Source organism: Nematostella vectensis, chromosome 8, assembly GCF_932526225.1.
Source record: "Nematostella vectensis chromosome 8, jaNemVect1.1, whole genome shotgun sequence".
NCBI classification, from domain to species: Eukaryota; Metazoa; Cnidaria; class Anthozoa; order Actiniaria; family Edwardsiidae; genus Nematostella; species Nematostella vectensis.
Window position 1 is genome coordinate 17,145,771 of NC_064041.1, and position 15,487 is coordinate 17,161,257.

A 15,487-nucleotide genomic window follows, 5' to 3' on the forward strand; every position below is an offset into this window, starting at 1 on the left:
CGCTATGCTCTATATTACAATCTACTTAATCAAGTTATCCAATGAATCTAGTTAGTTCTTGTGTGCATAAAATATGTACAGGATCCTGAACAAAGCATGAGCACATCAAAGATGCTAAGAGTACATAAAAATGTCCCTATACCTTCTTTTTATGTCATGACACACCAAGAACAGTATAATTAAGTATCGATATTTAAAAAAAAAATAAAGAAAAAAAAATAGGCTATCAGCGGGAATCGAACCCGGGTCGCTGCGTTAGTAGTCAAGTGCCCGAAACGAAAGACTAACGTGGCATTGCTGAAGGGATTTGTAATGAAAATTACTTTTAATACTATTGGTATCGTAAACTATCCCAAGCAAAGTCACCATCGGACTGGAGGTTACATTCGGGAAAGGCTTCAGGGTTACATTCGTGAATTTGTTTTACGAGTGTAACTTCCAAAAGGTTACAATCGATAATTTTTTTTCCGAATGTAAATTCCAAAACGTAACATTAAGAAAAATAAAACAGTATACTCGGAAAAAAAGGTATATCAATCTATCGAGCGCTATGCTCTATGTTAGAATCTACTTAATCAAGTTATACAAGGAATCTAGTTAGTTCTTGTGTGAATAAAATATGTACAGGATCCTGAAAAAAGCATGAGCACATCAAAGATGCTGAGAGTACATAAAAATGTCCCTATACCTTCTTTTTATGTCATGACACACCAAGAACAGTATAATTAAGTATCGATATTTAAAAAAAAAATAAAGAATAAAAAAATAGGCTATCAGCGGGAATCGAACCCGGGTCGTTGCGTTAGTAGTTAAGTGCCCGAAACGAAAGACTAACGTGGCATTGCTGAAGGGATTTGTAATGAAAATTACTTTTAATACTATTGGTATCGTAAACTACCCCAAGCAAAGTCACCATCGGACTGGAGGTTACATTCGGGAAAAGCTTCAGGGTTACATTCGGGAATTTGTTTTACGAGTGTAACTTCCAAAAGGTTACAATCGATAATTTTTTTTTCCGAATGTAAATTCCAAAAAGTAACATTAGGAAAAATTAAACAGTATACTCGGAAAAAAAGGTATATCAATCTTTCGAGCGCTATGCTCTATGTTAGAATCTACTTAATCAAGTTATCCAAGGAATCTAGTTAGTTCTTGTGTGCATAAAATATGTACAGGATCCTGAACAAAGCATGAGCACATCAAAGATGCTGAGAGTACATAAACATGTCCCTATACCTTCTTTTTATGTCATGACACACCAAGAACAGTATAATTAATTATCGATATTTAAAAAAAAAATAAAGAAAAAAAATAGGCTATCAGCGGGAATCGAACCTGGGTCGCTGCGTTAGTAGTCAAGTGCCCGCAACAAAAGACTAACGTGGCATTGCTGAAGGGAATTGTAATGAAAATTACTTTTAATACTATTGGTATCGTAAACTATCCAAAGCAAAGTCACCATCGGACTGGAGGTTACATTCGGGAAAGGCTTCAGGGTTACATTCGGGAATTTGTTTTACGAGTGTAACTTCCAAAAGGTTACAATCGATAATTTTTTTTCCGAATGTAAATTCCAAAAAGTAACATTAAGAAAAATAAAACAGTATACTCGGAAAAAAAGGTATATCAATCTATCGAGCGCTATGCTCTATGTTAGAATCTACTTAATCAAGTTATACAAGGAATCTAGTTAGTTCTTGTGTGAATAAAATATGTACAGGATCCTGAAAAAAGCATGAGCACATCAAAGATGCTGAGAGTACATAAAAATGTCCCTATACCTTCTTTTTATGTCATGACACACCAAGAACAGTATAATTAAGTATCGATATTTAAAAAAAAAATAAAGAATAAAAAAATAGGCTATCAGCGGGAATCGAACCCGGGTCGTTGCGTTAGTAGTCAAGTGCCCGAAACTAAAGACTAACGTGGCATTGCTGAAGGGATTTGTAATGAAAATTACTTTTAATACTATTGGTATCGTAAACTACCCCAAGCAAAGTCACCATCGGACTGGAGGTTACATTCGGGAAAAGCTTCAGGGTTACATTCGGGAATTTGTTTTACGAGTGTAACTTCCAAAAGGTTACAATCGATAATTTTTTTTCCGAATGTAAATTCCAAAAAGTAACATTAGGAAAAATTAAACAGTATACTCGGTAAAAAAGGTATATCAATCTTTCGAGCGCTATTCTCTAGGTTAGAATCTACTTAATCAAGTTATCCAAGGAATCTAGTTAGTTCTTGTGTGCATAAAATATGTACAGGATCCTGAACAAAGCATGAGCACATCAAAGATGCTGAGAGTACATAAACATGTCCCTATACCTTCTTTTTATGTCATGACACACCAAGAACAGTATAATTAAGTATCGATATTTAAAAAAAAAATAAAGAAAAAAAATAGGCTATCAGCGGGAATCGAACCCGTGTAGCTGCGTTAGTAGTCAAGTGCCCGCAACAAAAGACTAACGTGGCATTGCTGAAGGGAATTGTAATGAAAATTACTTTTAATACTATTGGTATCGTAACCTATCCCATGCAAAGTCACCATCGGACTGGAGGTTACATTCGGGAAAAGCTTCAGGGTTACATTCGGGAATTTGTTTTACGAGTGTAACCTCCAAAAGGTTACAATCGATAATTTTTTTTCCGAATGTAAATTCCAAAAAGTAACATTAGGAAAAATAAAACAGTATACTCGGAAAAAAAGGTATATCAATCTATCGAGCGCTATCCTCTATGTTAGAATCTACTTAATCAAGTTATCCAAGGAATCTAGTTAGTTCTTGTGTGCATAAAATATGTACAGGATCCTGAAAAAAGCATGAGCACATCAAAGATGCTGAGAGTACATAAAAATGTCCCTATACCTTCTTTTTATATCATGACACACCAAGAACAGTATAATTAAGTATCGATATTTAAAAAAAAAATTAAAGAAAAAAAATAGGCTATCAGCGGGAATCGAACCTGGGTCGCTGCGTTAGTAGTCAAGTGCCCGCAACGAAAGACTAACGTGGCATTGCTGAAGGGAATTGTAATGAAAATTAGTTTTAATACTATTGGTATCGTAAACTATCCCAAGCAAAGTCACCATCGGACTGGAGGTTACATTCGGGAAAAGCTTCAGGGTTACATTCGGGAATTTGTTTTACGAGTGTAACCTCCAAAAGGTTATTTTTTTCCGAATGTAAATTCCAAAAAGTAACATTAGGAAAAATAAAACAGTATACTCGGAAAAAAAGGTATATCAATCTATCGAGCGCTATGCTCTATGTTAGAATCTACTTAATCAAGTTATCCAAGGAATCTAGTTAGTTCTTGTGTGCATAAAATATGTACAGGATCCTGAACAAAGCATGAGCACATCAAAGATGCTGAGAGTACATAAAAATGTCCATATACCTTCTTTTTATGTCATGACACTCCAAGAACAGTATAATTAAGTATCGATATTTAAAAAAAAAATAAAGAAAAAAAAATAGGCTATCAGCGGGAATCGAACCCGGGTCGCTGCGTTAGTAGTCAAGTGCCCGCAACGAAAGACTAACGTGGCATTGCTGAAGGGATTTGTAATGAAAAATACTTTTAATACTATTGGTATCGTAAACTATCCCAAGCAAAGTCACAAATCGGACTGGAGGTTACATTCGGGAAAAGCTTCAGGGTTACATTCGGGAATTTGTTTTACGAGTCTAACTTCCAAAAGGTTACCATCGATAATTTTTTTTCCGAATGTAAATTCCAAAATGTAACATTAGGAAAAATAAAACAGTATACTATGAAAAAAAGGTATATCAATCTATCGAGCGCTATGCTCTATATTAGAATCTACTTAATCAAGTTATCCAAGGAATCTAGTTAGTTCTTGTGTGCATAAAATATGTACAGGATCCTGAACAAAGCATGAGCACATCAAAGATGCTGAGAGTACATAAAAATGTCCCTATACCTTCTTTTTATATCATGACACACCAAGAACAGTATAATTAAGTATCGATATTTAAAAAAAAAATTAAAGAAAAAAAATTGGCTATCAGCGGGAATCGAACCTGGGTCGCTGCGTTAGTAGTCAAGTGCCCGCAACGAAAGACTAACGTGGCATTGCTGAAGGGATTTGTAATGAAAATTACTTTTAATACTATTGGTATCGTAAACTATCCCAAGCAAAGTCACCATCGGACTGGAGGTTACATTCGGGAAAGGCTTCAGGGTTACATTCGGGAATTTGTTTTACGAGTGTAACTTCCAAAAGGTTACAATCGATAATTTTTTTTCCGAATGTAAATTCCAAAAAGTAACATTAAGAAAAATAAAACAGTATACTCGGAAAAAAAGGTATATCAATCTATCGAGCGCTATGCTCTATGTTAGAATCTACTTAATCAAGTTATACAAGGAATCTAGTTAGTTCTTGTGTGAATAAAATATGTACAGGATCCTGAAAAAAGCATGAGCACATCAAAGATGCTGAGAGTACATAAAAATGTCCCTATACCTTCTTTTTATGTCATGACACACCAAGAACAGTATAATTAAGTATCGATATTTAAAAAAAAAATAAAGAATAAAAAAATAGGCTATCAGCGGGAATCGAACCCGGGTCGTTGCGTTAGTAGTCAAGTGCCCGAAACGAAAGACTAACGTGGCATTGCTGAAGGGATTTGTAATGAAAATTACTTTTAATACTATTGGTATCGTAAACTACCCCAAGCAAAGTCACCATCGGACTGGAGGTTACATTCGGGAAAAGCTTCAGGGTTACATTCGGGAATTTGTTTTACGAGTGTAACCTCCAAAAGGTTACAATCGATAATTTTTTTTCCGAATGTAAATTCCAAAAAGTAACATTAGGAAAAATTAAACAGTATACTCGGAAAAAAAGGTATATCAATCTTTCGAGCGCTATGCTCTATGTTAGAATCTACTTAATCAAGTTATCCAAGGAATCTAGTTAGTTCTTGTGTGCATAAAATATGTACAGGATCCTGAACAAAGCATGAGCACATCAAAGATGCTGAGAGTACATAAACATGTCCCTATACCTTCTTTTTATGTCATGACACACCAAGAACAGTATAATTAAGTATCGATATTTAAAAAAAAAATAAAGAAAAAAAATAGGCTATCAGCGGGAATCGAACCCGGGTAGCTGCGTTAGTAGTCAAGTGCCCGCAACAAAAGACTAACGTGGCATTGCTGAAGGGAATTGTAATGAAAATTACTTTTAATACTATTGGTATCGTAAACTATCCCATGCAAAGTCACCATCGGACTGGAGGTTACATTCGGGAAAAGCTTCAGGGTTACATTCGGGAATTTGTTTTACGAGTGTAACCTCCAAAAGGTTACAATCGATAATTTTTTTTCCGAATGTAAATTCCAAAAAGTAACATTAGGAAAAATAAAACAGTATACTCGGAAAAAAAGGTATATCAATCTATCGAGCGCTATGCTCTATGTTAGAATCTACTTAATCAAGTTATCCAAGGAATCTAGTTAGTTCTTGTGTGCATAAAATATGTACAGGATCCTGAACAAAGCATGAGCACATCAAAGATGCTGAGAGTACATAAAAATGTCCCTATACCTTCTTTTTATATCATGACACACCAAGAACAGTATAATTAAGTATCGATATTTAAAAAAAAAATTAAAGAAAAAAAATTGGCTATCAGCGGGAATCGAACCTGGGTCGCTGCGTTAGTAGTCAAGTGCCCGCAACGAAAGACTAACGTGGCATTGCTGAAGGGAATTGTAATGAAAATTAGTTTTAATACTATTGGTATCGTAAACTATCCCAAGCAAAGTCACCATCGGACTGGAGGTTACATTCGGGAAAAGCTTAAGGGTTACATTCGGGAATTTGTTTTACGAGTGTAACCTCCAAAAGGTTATTTTTTTCCGAATGTAAATTCCAAAAAGTAACATTAGGAAAAATAAAACAGTATACTCGGAAAAAAAGGTATATCAATCTATCGAGCGCTATGCTCTATGTTAGAATCTACTTAATCAAGTTATCCAAGGAATCTAGTTAGTTCTTGTGTGCATAAAATATGTACAGGATCCTGAACAAAGCATGAGCACATCAAAGATGCTGAGAGTACATAAAAATGTCCCTATACCTTCTTTTTATGTCATGACACTCCAAGAACAGTATAATTAAGTATCGATATTTAAAAAAAAAATAAAGAAAAATAAAATAGGCTATCAGCGGGAATCGAACCCGGGTCGCTGCGTTAGTAGTCAAGTGCCCGCAACGAAAGACTAACGTGGCATTGCTGAAGGGATTTGTAATGAAAAATACTTTTAATACTATTGGTATCGTAAACTATCCCAAGCAAAGTCACAAATCGGACTGGAGGTTACATTCGGGAAAAGCTTCAGGGTTACATTCGGGAATTTGTTTTACGAGTCTAACTTCCAAAACGTTACCATCGATAATTTTTTTTCCGAATGTAAATTCCAAAATGTAACATTAGGAAAAATAAAACAGTATACTCTGAAAAAAAGGTATATCAATCTATCGAGCGCTATGCTCTATATTAGAATCTACTTAATCAAGTTATCCAAGGAATCTAGTTAGTTCTTGTGTGCATAAAATATGTACAGGATCCTGAAAAAAGCATGAGCACATCAAAGATGCTGAGAGTACATAAAAATGTCCCTATACCTTCTTTTTATGTCATGACACACCAAGAACAGTATAATTAAGTATCGATATTTAAAAAAAAAATAAAGAAAAAAAAAAAAACTATCAGCGGGAATCGAACCCGGGTCGCTGCGTTAGTAGTCAAGTGCCCGCAACGAAAGACTAACGTGGCATTGCTGAAGGGAATTGTAATGAAAATTACTTTTAATACTATTGGTATCGTAAACTATCCCAAGCAAAGTCACCATCGGACTGGAGGTTACATTCGGGAAAAGCTTCAGGGTTACATTCGGGAACTTGTTTTACGAGTGTAACCTCCAAAAGGTTACAATCGATAATTTTTTTTCCGAATGTAAATTCCAAAAAGTAACATTAAGAAAAATAAAACAGTATACTCGGAAAAAAAGGTATATCAATCTATCGAGCGCTATGCTCTATGTTAGAATCTACTTAATCAAGTTATCCAAGGAATCTAGTTAGTTCTTGTGTGCATAAAATATGTACAGGATCCTGAACAAAGCATGAGCACATCAAAGATGCTGAGAGTACATAAAAATGTCCCTATACCTTCTTTTTATGTCATGACACACCAAGAACAGTATAATTAAGTATCGATATTTAAAAAAAAAAATAAAGAAAACAAATAGGCTATCAGCGGGAATCGAACCCGGGTAGCTGCGTTAGTAGTCAAGTGCCCGAAACGAAAGACTAACGTGGCATTGCTGAAGGGATTTGTAATGAAAATTACTTTTAATACTATTGGTATCGTAAACTATCCCAAGCAAAGTCACCATGGGACTGGAGGTTACATTCGGGAAAGGCTTCAGGGTTACATTCGGGAACTTGTTTTACGAGTGTAACTTCCAAAAGGTTACAATCGATATTTTTTTTTTCCGAATGTAAATTCCAAAAAGTAACATTAGGAAAAATAAAACAGTATACTCGGAAAAAAAGGTATATCAATCTATAGAGCGCTATGCTCTATGTTAGAATCTACTTAATCAAGTTATACAAGGAATCTAGTTAGTTCTTGTGTGAATAAAATATGTACAGGATCCTGAAAAAAGCATGAGCACATCAAAGATGCTGAGAGTACATAAAAATGTCCCTATACCTTCTTTTTATGTCATGACACACCAAGAACAGTATAATTAAGTATCGATATAAAAAAAATAAAGAAAAAAAATAGGCTATCAGCGGGAATCGAACCCGGGTAGCTGCGTTAGTAGTCAAGTGCCCGCAACGAAAGACTAACGTGGCATTGCTGAAGGGATTTGTAATGAAAATTACTTTTAATACTATTGGTATCGTAAACTATCCCAAGCAAAGTCACCATCGGACTGGAGGTTACATTCGGGAAAGGCTTCAGGGTTACATTCGGGAATTTGTTTTACGAGTGTAACTTCCAAAAGGTTACAATCGATAATTTTTTTTCCGAATGTAAATTCCAAAAAGTAACATTAAGAAAAATAAAACAGTATACTCGGAAAAAAAGGTATATCATTCTATCGAGCGCTATGCTCTATGTTAGAATCTACTTAATCAAGTTATACAAGGAATCTAGTTAGTTCTTGTGTGAATAAAATATGTACAGGATCCTGAAAAAAGCATGAGCACATCAAAGATGCTGAGAGTACATAAAAATGTCCCTATACCTTCTTTTTATGTCATGACACACCAAGAACAGTATAATTAAGTATCGATATTTAAAAAAAAAATAAAGAATAAAAAAATAGGCTATCAGCGGGAATCGAACCCGGGTCGTTGCGTTAGTAGTCAAGTGCCCGAAACGAAAGACTAACGTGGCATTGCTGAAGGGATTTGTAATGAAAATTTTCTTTTAATACTATTGGTATCGTAAACTACCCCAAGCAAAGTCACCATCGGACTGGAGGTTACATTCGGGAAAAGCTTCAGGGTTACATTCGGGAATTTGTTTTACGAGTGTAACTTCCAAAAGGTTACAATCGATAATTTTTTTTCCGAATGTAAATTCCAAAAAGTAACATTAGGAAAAATTAAACAGTATACTCGGAAAAAAAGGTATATCAATCTTTAGAGCGCTATGCTCTATGTTAGAATCTACTTAATCAAGTTATCCAAGGAATCTAGTTAGTTCTTGTGTGCATAAAATATGTACAGGATCCTGAACAAAGCATGAGCACATCAAAGATGCTGAGAGTACATAAACATGTCCCTATACCTTCTTTTTATGTCATGACACACCAAGAACAGTATAATTAAGTATCGATATTTAAAAAAAAAATAAAGAAAAAAAATAGGCTATCAGCGGGAATCGAACCCGGGTAGCTGCGTTAGTAGTCAAGTGCCCGCAACAAAAGACTAACGTGGCATTGCTGAAGGGAATTGTAATGAAAATTACTTTTAATACTATTGGTATCGTAAACTATCCCATGCAAAGTCACCATCGGACTGGAGGTTACATTCGGGAAAAGCTTCAGGGTTACATTCGGGAATTTGTTTTACGAGTGTAACCTCCAAAAGGTTACAATCGATAATTTTTTTTCCGAATGTAAATTCCAAAAAGTAACATTAGGAAAAATAAAACAGTATACTCGGAAAAAAAGGTATATCAATCTATCGAGCGCTATGCTCTATGTTAGAATCTACTTAATCAAGTTATCCAAGGAATCTAGTTAGTTCTTGTGTGCATAAAATATGTACAGGATCCTGAACAAAGCATGAGCACATCAAAGATGCTGAGAGTACATAAAAATGTCCCTATACCTTCTTTTTATATCATGACACACCAAGAACAGTATAATTAAGTATCGATATTTAAAAAAAAAATTAAAGAAAAAAAATTGGCTATCAGCGGGAATCGAACCTGGGTCGCTGCGTTAGTAGTCAAGTGCCCGCAACGAAAGACTAACGTGGCATTGCTGAAGGGAATTGTAATGAAAATTAGTTTTAATACTATTGGTATCGTAAACTATCCCAAGCAAAGTCACCATCGGACTGGAGGTTACATTCGGGAAAAGCTTAAGGGTTACATTCGGGAATTTGTTTTACGAGTGTAACCTCCAAAAGGTTATTTTTTTCCGAATGTAAATTCCAAAAAGTAACATTAGGAAAAATAAAACAGTATACTCGGAAAAAAAGGTATATCAATCTATCGAGCGCTATGCTCTATGTTAGAATCTACTTAATCAAGTTATCCAAGGAATCTAGTTAGTTCTTGTGTGCATAAAATATGTACAGGATCCTGAACAAAGCATGAGCACATCAAAGATGCTGAGAGTACATAAAAATGTCCCTATACCTTCTTTTTATGTCATGACACTCCAAGAACAGTATAATTAAGTATCGATATTTAAAAAAAAAATAAAGAAAAAAAAAAAAAAACTATCAGCGGGAATCGAACCCGGGTCGCTGCGTTAGTAGTCAAGTGCCCGCAACGAAAGACTAACGTGGCATTGCTGAAGGGAATTGTAATGAAAATTACTTTTAATACTATTGGTATCGTAAACTATCCCAAGCAAAGTCACCATCGGACTGGAGGTTACATTCGGGAAAAGCTTCAGGGTTACATTCGGGAACTTGTTTTACGAGTGTAACCTCCAAAAGGTTACAATCGATAATTTTTTTTCCGAATGTAAATTACAAAAAGTAACATTAGGAAAAATAAAACAGTATACTCGGAAAAAAGGTATATCAATCTATCGAGCGCTATGCTCTATGTTAGAATCTACTTAATCAAGTTATCCAAGGAATCTAGTTAGTTCTTGTGTGCATAAAATATGTACAGGATCCTGAACAAAGCATGAGCACATCAAAGATGCTGAGAGTACATAAAAATGTCCCTATACCTTCTTTTTATGTCATGACACACCAAGAACAGTATAATTAAGTATCGATATTTAAAAAAAAAAATAAAGAAAACAAATAGGCTATCAGCGGGAATCGAACCCGGGTAGCTGCGTTAGTAGTCAAGTGCCCGAAACGAAAGACTAACGTGGCATTGCTGAAGGGATTTGTAATGAAAATTACTTTTAATACTATTGGTATCGTAAACTATCCCAAGCAAAGTCACCATGGGACTGGAGGTTACATTCGGGAAAGGCTTCAGGGTTACATTCGGGAACTTGTTTTACGAGTGTAACTTCCAAAAGGTTACAATCGATATTTTTTTTTTCCGAATGTAAATTCCAAAAAGTAACATTAGGAAAAATAAAACAGTATACTCGGAAAAAAAGGTATATCAATCTATCGAGCGCTATGCTCTATGTTAGAATCTACTTAATCAAGTTATCCAAGGAATCTAGTTAGTTCTTGTGTGCATAAAATATGTACAGGATCCTGAACAAAGCATGAGCACATCAAAGATGCTGAGAGTACATAAAAATGTCCCTATACCTTCTTTTTATATCATGACACACCAAGAACAGTATAATTAAGTATCGATATTTAAAAAAAAAATTAAAGAAAAAAAATTGGCTATCAGCGGGAATCGAACCTGGGTCGCTGCGTTAGTAGTCAAGTGCCCGCAACGAAAGACTAACGTGGCATTGCTGAAGGGAATTGTAATGAAAATTAGTTTTAATACTATTGGTATCGTAAACTATCCCAAGCAAAGTCACCATCGGACTGGAGGTTACATTCGGGAAAAGCTTAAGGGTTACATTCGGGAATTTGTTTTACGAGTGTAACCTCCAAAAGGTTATTTTTTTCCGAATGTAAATTCCAAAAAGTAACATTAGGAAAAATAAAACAGTATACTCGGAAAAAAAGGTATATCAATCTATCGAGCGCTATGCTCTATGTTAGAATCTACTTAATCAAGTTATCCAAGGAATCTAGTTAGTTCTTGTGTGCATAAAATATGTACAGGATCCTGAACAAAGCATGAGCACATCAAAGATGCTGAGAGTACATAAAAATGTCCCTATACCTTCTTTTTATGTCATGACACTCCAAGAACAGTATAATTAAGTATCGATATTTAAAAAAAAAATAAAGAAAAAAAAAAAAAAACTATCAGCGGGAATCGAACCCGGGTCGCTGCGTTAGTAGTCAAGTGCCCGCAACGAAAGACTAACGTGGCATTGCTGAAGGGAATTGTAATGAAAATTACTTTTAATACTATTGGTATCGTAAACTATCCCAAGCAAAGTCACCATCGGACTGGAGGTTACATTCGGGAAAAGCTTCAGGGTTACATTCGGGAACTTGTTTTACGAGTGTAACCTCCAAAAGGTTACAATCGATAATTTTTTTTCCGAATGTAAATTACAAAAAGTAACATTAGGAAAAATAAAACAGTATACTCGGAAAAAAGGTATATCAATCTATCGAGCGCTATGCTCTATGTTAGAATCTACTTAATCAAGTTATCCAAGGAATCTAGTTAGTTCTTGTGTGCATAAAATATGTACAGGATCCTGAACAAAGCATGAGCACATCAAAGATGCTGAGAGTACATAAAAATGTCCCTATACCTTCTTTTTATGTCATGACACACCAAGAACAGTATAATTAAGTATCGATATTTAAAAAAAAAAATAAAGAAAACAAATAGGCTATCAGCGGGAATCGAACCCGGGTAGCTGCGTTAGTAGTCAAGTGCCCGAAACGAAAGACTAACGTGGCATTGCTGAAGGGATTTGTAATGAAAATTACTTTTAATACTATTGGTATCGTAAACTATCCCAAGCAAAGTCACCATGGGACTGGAGGTTACATTCGGGAAAGGCTTCAGGGTTACATTCGGGAACTTGTTTTACGAGTGTAACTTCCAAAAGGTTACAATCGATATTTTTTTTTTCCGAATGTAAATTCCAAAAAGTAACATTAGGAAAAATAAAACAGTATACTCGGAAAAAAAGGTATATCAATCTATCGAGCGCTATGCTCTATGTTAGAATCTACTTAATCAAGTTATACAAGGAATCTAGTTAGTTCTTGTGTGAATAAAATATGTACAGGATCCTGAAAAAAGCATGAGCACATCAAAGATGCTGAGAGTACATAAAAATGTCCCTATACCTTCTTTTTATGTCATGACACACCAAGAACAGTATAATTAAGTATCGATATAAAAAAAATAAAGAAAAAAAAATAGTCTATCAGCGGGAATCGAACCCGGGTAGCTGCGTTAGTAGTCAAGTGCCCGCAACGAAAGACTAACGTGGCATTGCTGAAGGGATTTGTAATGAAAATTACTTTTAATACTATTGGTATCGTAAACTATCCCAAGCAAAGTCACCATCGGACTGGAGGTTACATTCGGGAAAGGCTTCAGGGTTACATTCGGGAATTTGTTTTACGAGTGTAACTTACAAAAGGTTACAATCGATAATTTTTTTTCCGAATGTAAATTCCAAAAAGTAACATTAAGAAAAATAAAACAGTATACTCGGAAAAAAAAGGTATATCAATCTATCGAGCGCTATGCTCTATGTTAGAATCTACTTAATCAAGTTATACAAGGAATCTAGTTAGTTCTTGTGTGAATAAAATATGTACAGGATCCTGAAAAAAGCATGAGCACATCAAAGATGCTGAGAGTACATAAAAATGTCCCTATACCTTCTTTTTATGTCATGACACACCAAGAACAGTATAATTAAGTATCGATATTTAAAAAAAAAATAAAGAATAAAAAAATAGGCTATCAGCGGGAATCGAACCCGGGTCGTTGCGTTAGTAGTCAAGTGCCCGAAACGAAAGACTAACGTGGCATTGCTGAAGGGATTTGTAATGAAAATTACTTTTAATACTATTGGTATCGTAAACTACCCCAAGCAAAGTCACCATCGGACTGGAGGTTACATTCGGGAAAAGCTTCAGGGTTACATTCGGGAATTTGTTTTACGAGTGTAACTTCCAAAAGGTTACAATCGATAATTTTTTTTCCAAATGTAAATTCCAAAAAGTAACATTAGGAAAAATTAAACAGTATACTCGGAAAAAAAGGTATATCAATCTTTCGAGCGCTATGCTCTATGTTAGAATCTACTTAATCAAGTTATCCAAGGAATCTAGTTAGTTCTTGTGTGCATAAAATATGTACAGGATCCTGAACAAAGCATGAGCACATCAAAGATGCTGAGAGTACATAAACATGTCCCTATACCTTCTTTTTATGTCATGACACACCAAGAACAGTATAATTAAGTATCGATATTTAAAAAAAAAATAAAGAAAACAAATAGGCTATCAGCGGGAATCCAACCCGGGTAGCTGCGTTAGTAGTCAAGTGCCCGAAACGAAAGACTAACGTGGCATTGCTGAAGGGATTTGTAATGAAAATTACTTTTAATACTATTGGTATCGTAAACTATCCCAAGCAAAGTCACCATGGGACTGGAGGTTACATTCGGGAAAGGCTTCAGGGTTACCTTCGGGAATTTGTTTTACGAGTGTAACTTCCAAAAGGTTACAATCGATAATTTTTTTTTCCGAATGTAAATTCCAAAAAGTAACATTAGGAAAAATAAAACAGTATACTCGGAAAAAAGGGTATATCAATCTATCGAGCGCTATGCTCTATGTTAGAATCTACTTAATCAAGTTATACAAGGAATCTAGTTAGTTCTTGTATGAATAAAATATGTACAGGATCCTGAAAAAAGCATGAGCACATCAAAGATGCTGAGAGTACATAAAAATGTCCCTATACCTTCTTTTTATGTCATGACACACCAAGAACAGTATAATTAAGTATCGCTATAAAAAAAAATAAAGAAAAAAAAATAGGCTATCAGCGGGAATCGAACCCGGGTAGCTGCGTTAGTAGTCAAGTGCCCGCAACGAAAGACTAACGTGGCATTGCTGAAGGGATTTGTAATGAAAATTACTTTTAATACTATTGGTATCGTAAACTATCCCAAGCAAAGTCACCATCGGACTGGAGGTTACATTCGGGAAAGGCTTCAGGGTTACATTCGGGAATTTGTTTTACGAGTGTAACTTCCAAAAGGTTACAATCGATAATTTTTTTTCCGAATGTAAATTCCAAAAAGTAACATTAAAAAAAATAAAACAGTATACTCGGAAAAAAAGGTATATCAATCTATCGAGCGCTATGCTCTATGTTAGAATCTACTTAATCAAGTTATACAAGGAATCTAGTTAGTTCTTGTGTGAATAAAATATGTACAGGATCCTGAAAAAAGCATGAGCACATCAAAGATGCTGAGAGTACATAAAAATGTCCCTATACCTTCTTTTTATGTCATGACACACCAAGAACAGTATAATTAAGTATCGATATAAAAAAAATTAAGAAAATAAAAATAGGCTATCAGCGGGAATCGAACCCGGGTAGCTGCGTTAGTAGTCAAGTGCCCGCAACGAAAGACTAACGTGGCATTGCTGAAGGGAATTGTAATGAAAATTACTTTTAATACTATTGGTATCGTAAACTATCCCATGCAAAGTCACCATCGGACTGGAGGTTACATTCGGGAAAAGCTTCAGGGTTACATTCGGGAATTTGTTTTACGAGTCTAACTTCCAAAAGGTTACCATCGATAATTTTTTTTCCGAATGTAAATTCCAAAATGTAACATTAGGAAAAATAAAACAGTATACTCTGAAAAAAAGGTATATCAATCTATCGAGCGCTATGCTCTATATTAGAATCTACTTAATCAAGTTATCCAAGGAATCTAGTTAGTTCTTGTGTGCATAAAATATGTACAGGATCCTGAAAAAAGCATGAGCACATCAAAGATGCTGAGAGTACATAAAAATGTCCCTATACCTTCTTTTTATGTCATGACACACCAAGAACAGTATAATTAAGTATCGATATTTAAAAAAAAAAATAAAGAAAAAAAAAATAGGCTATCAGCGGGAATCGAACCC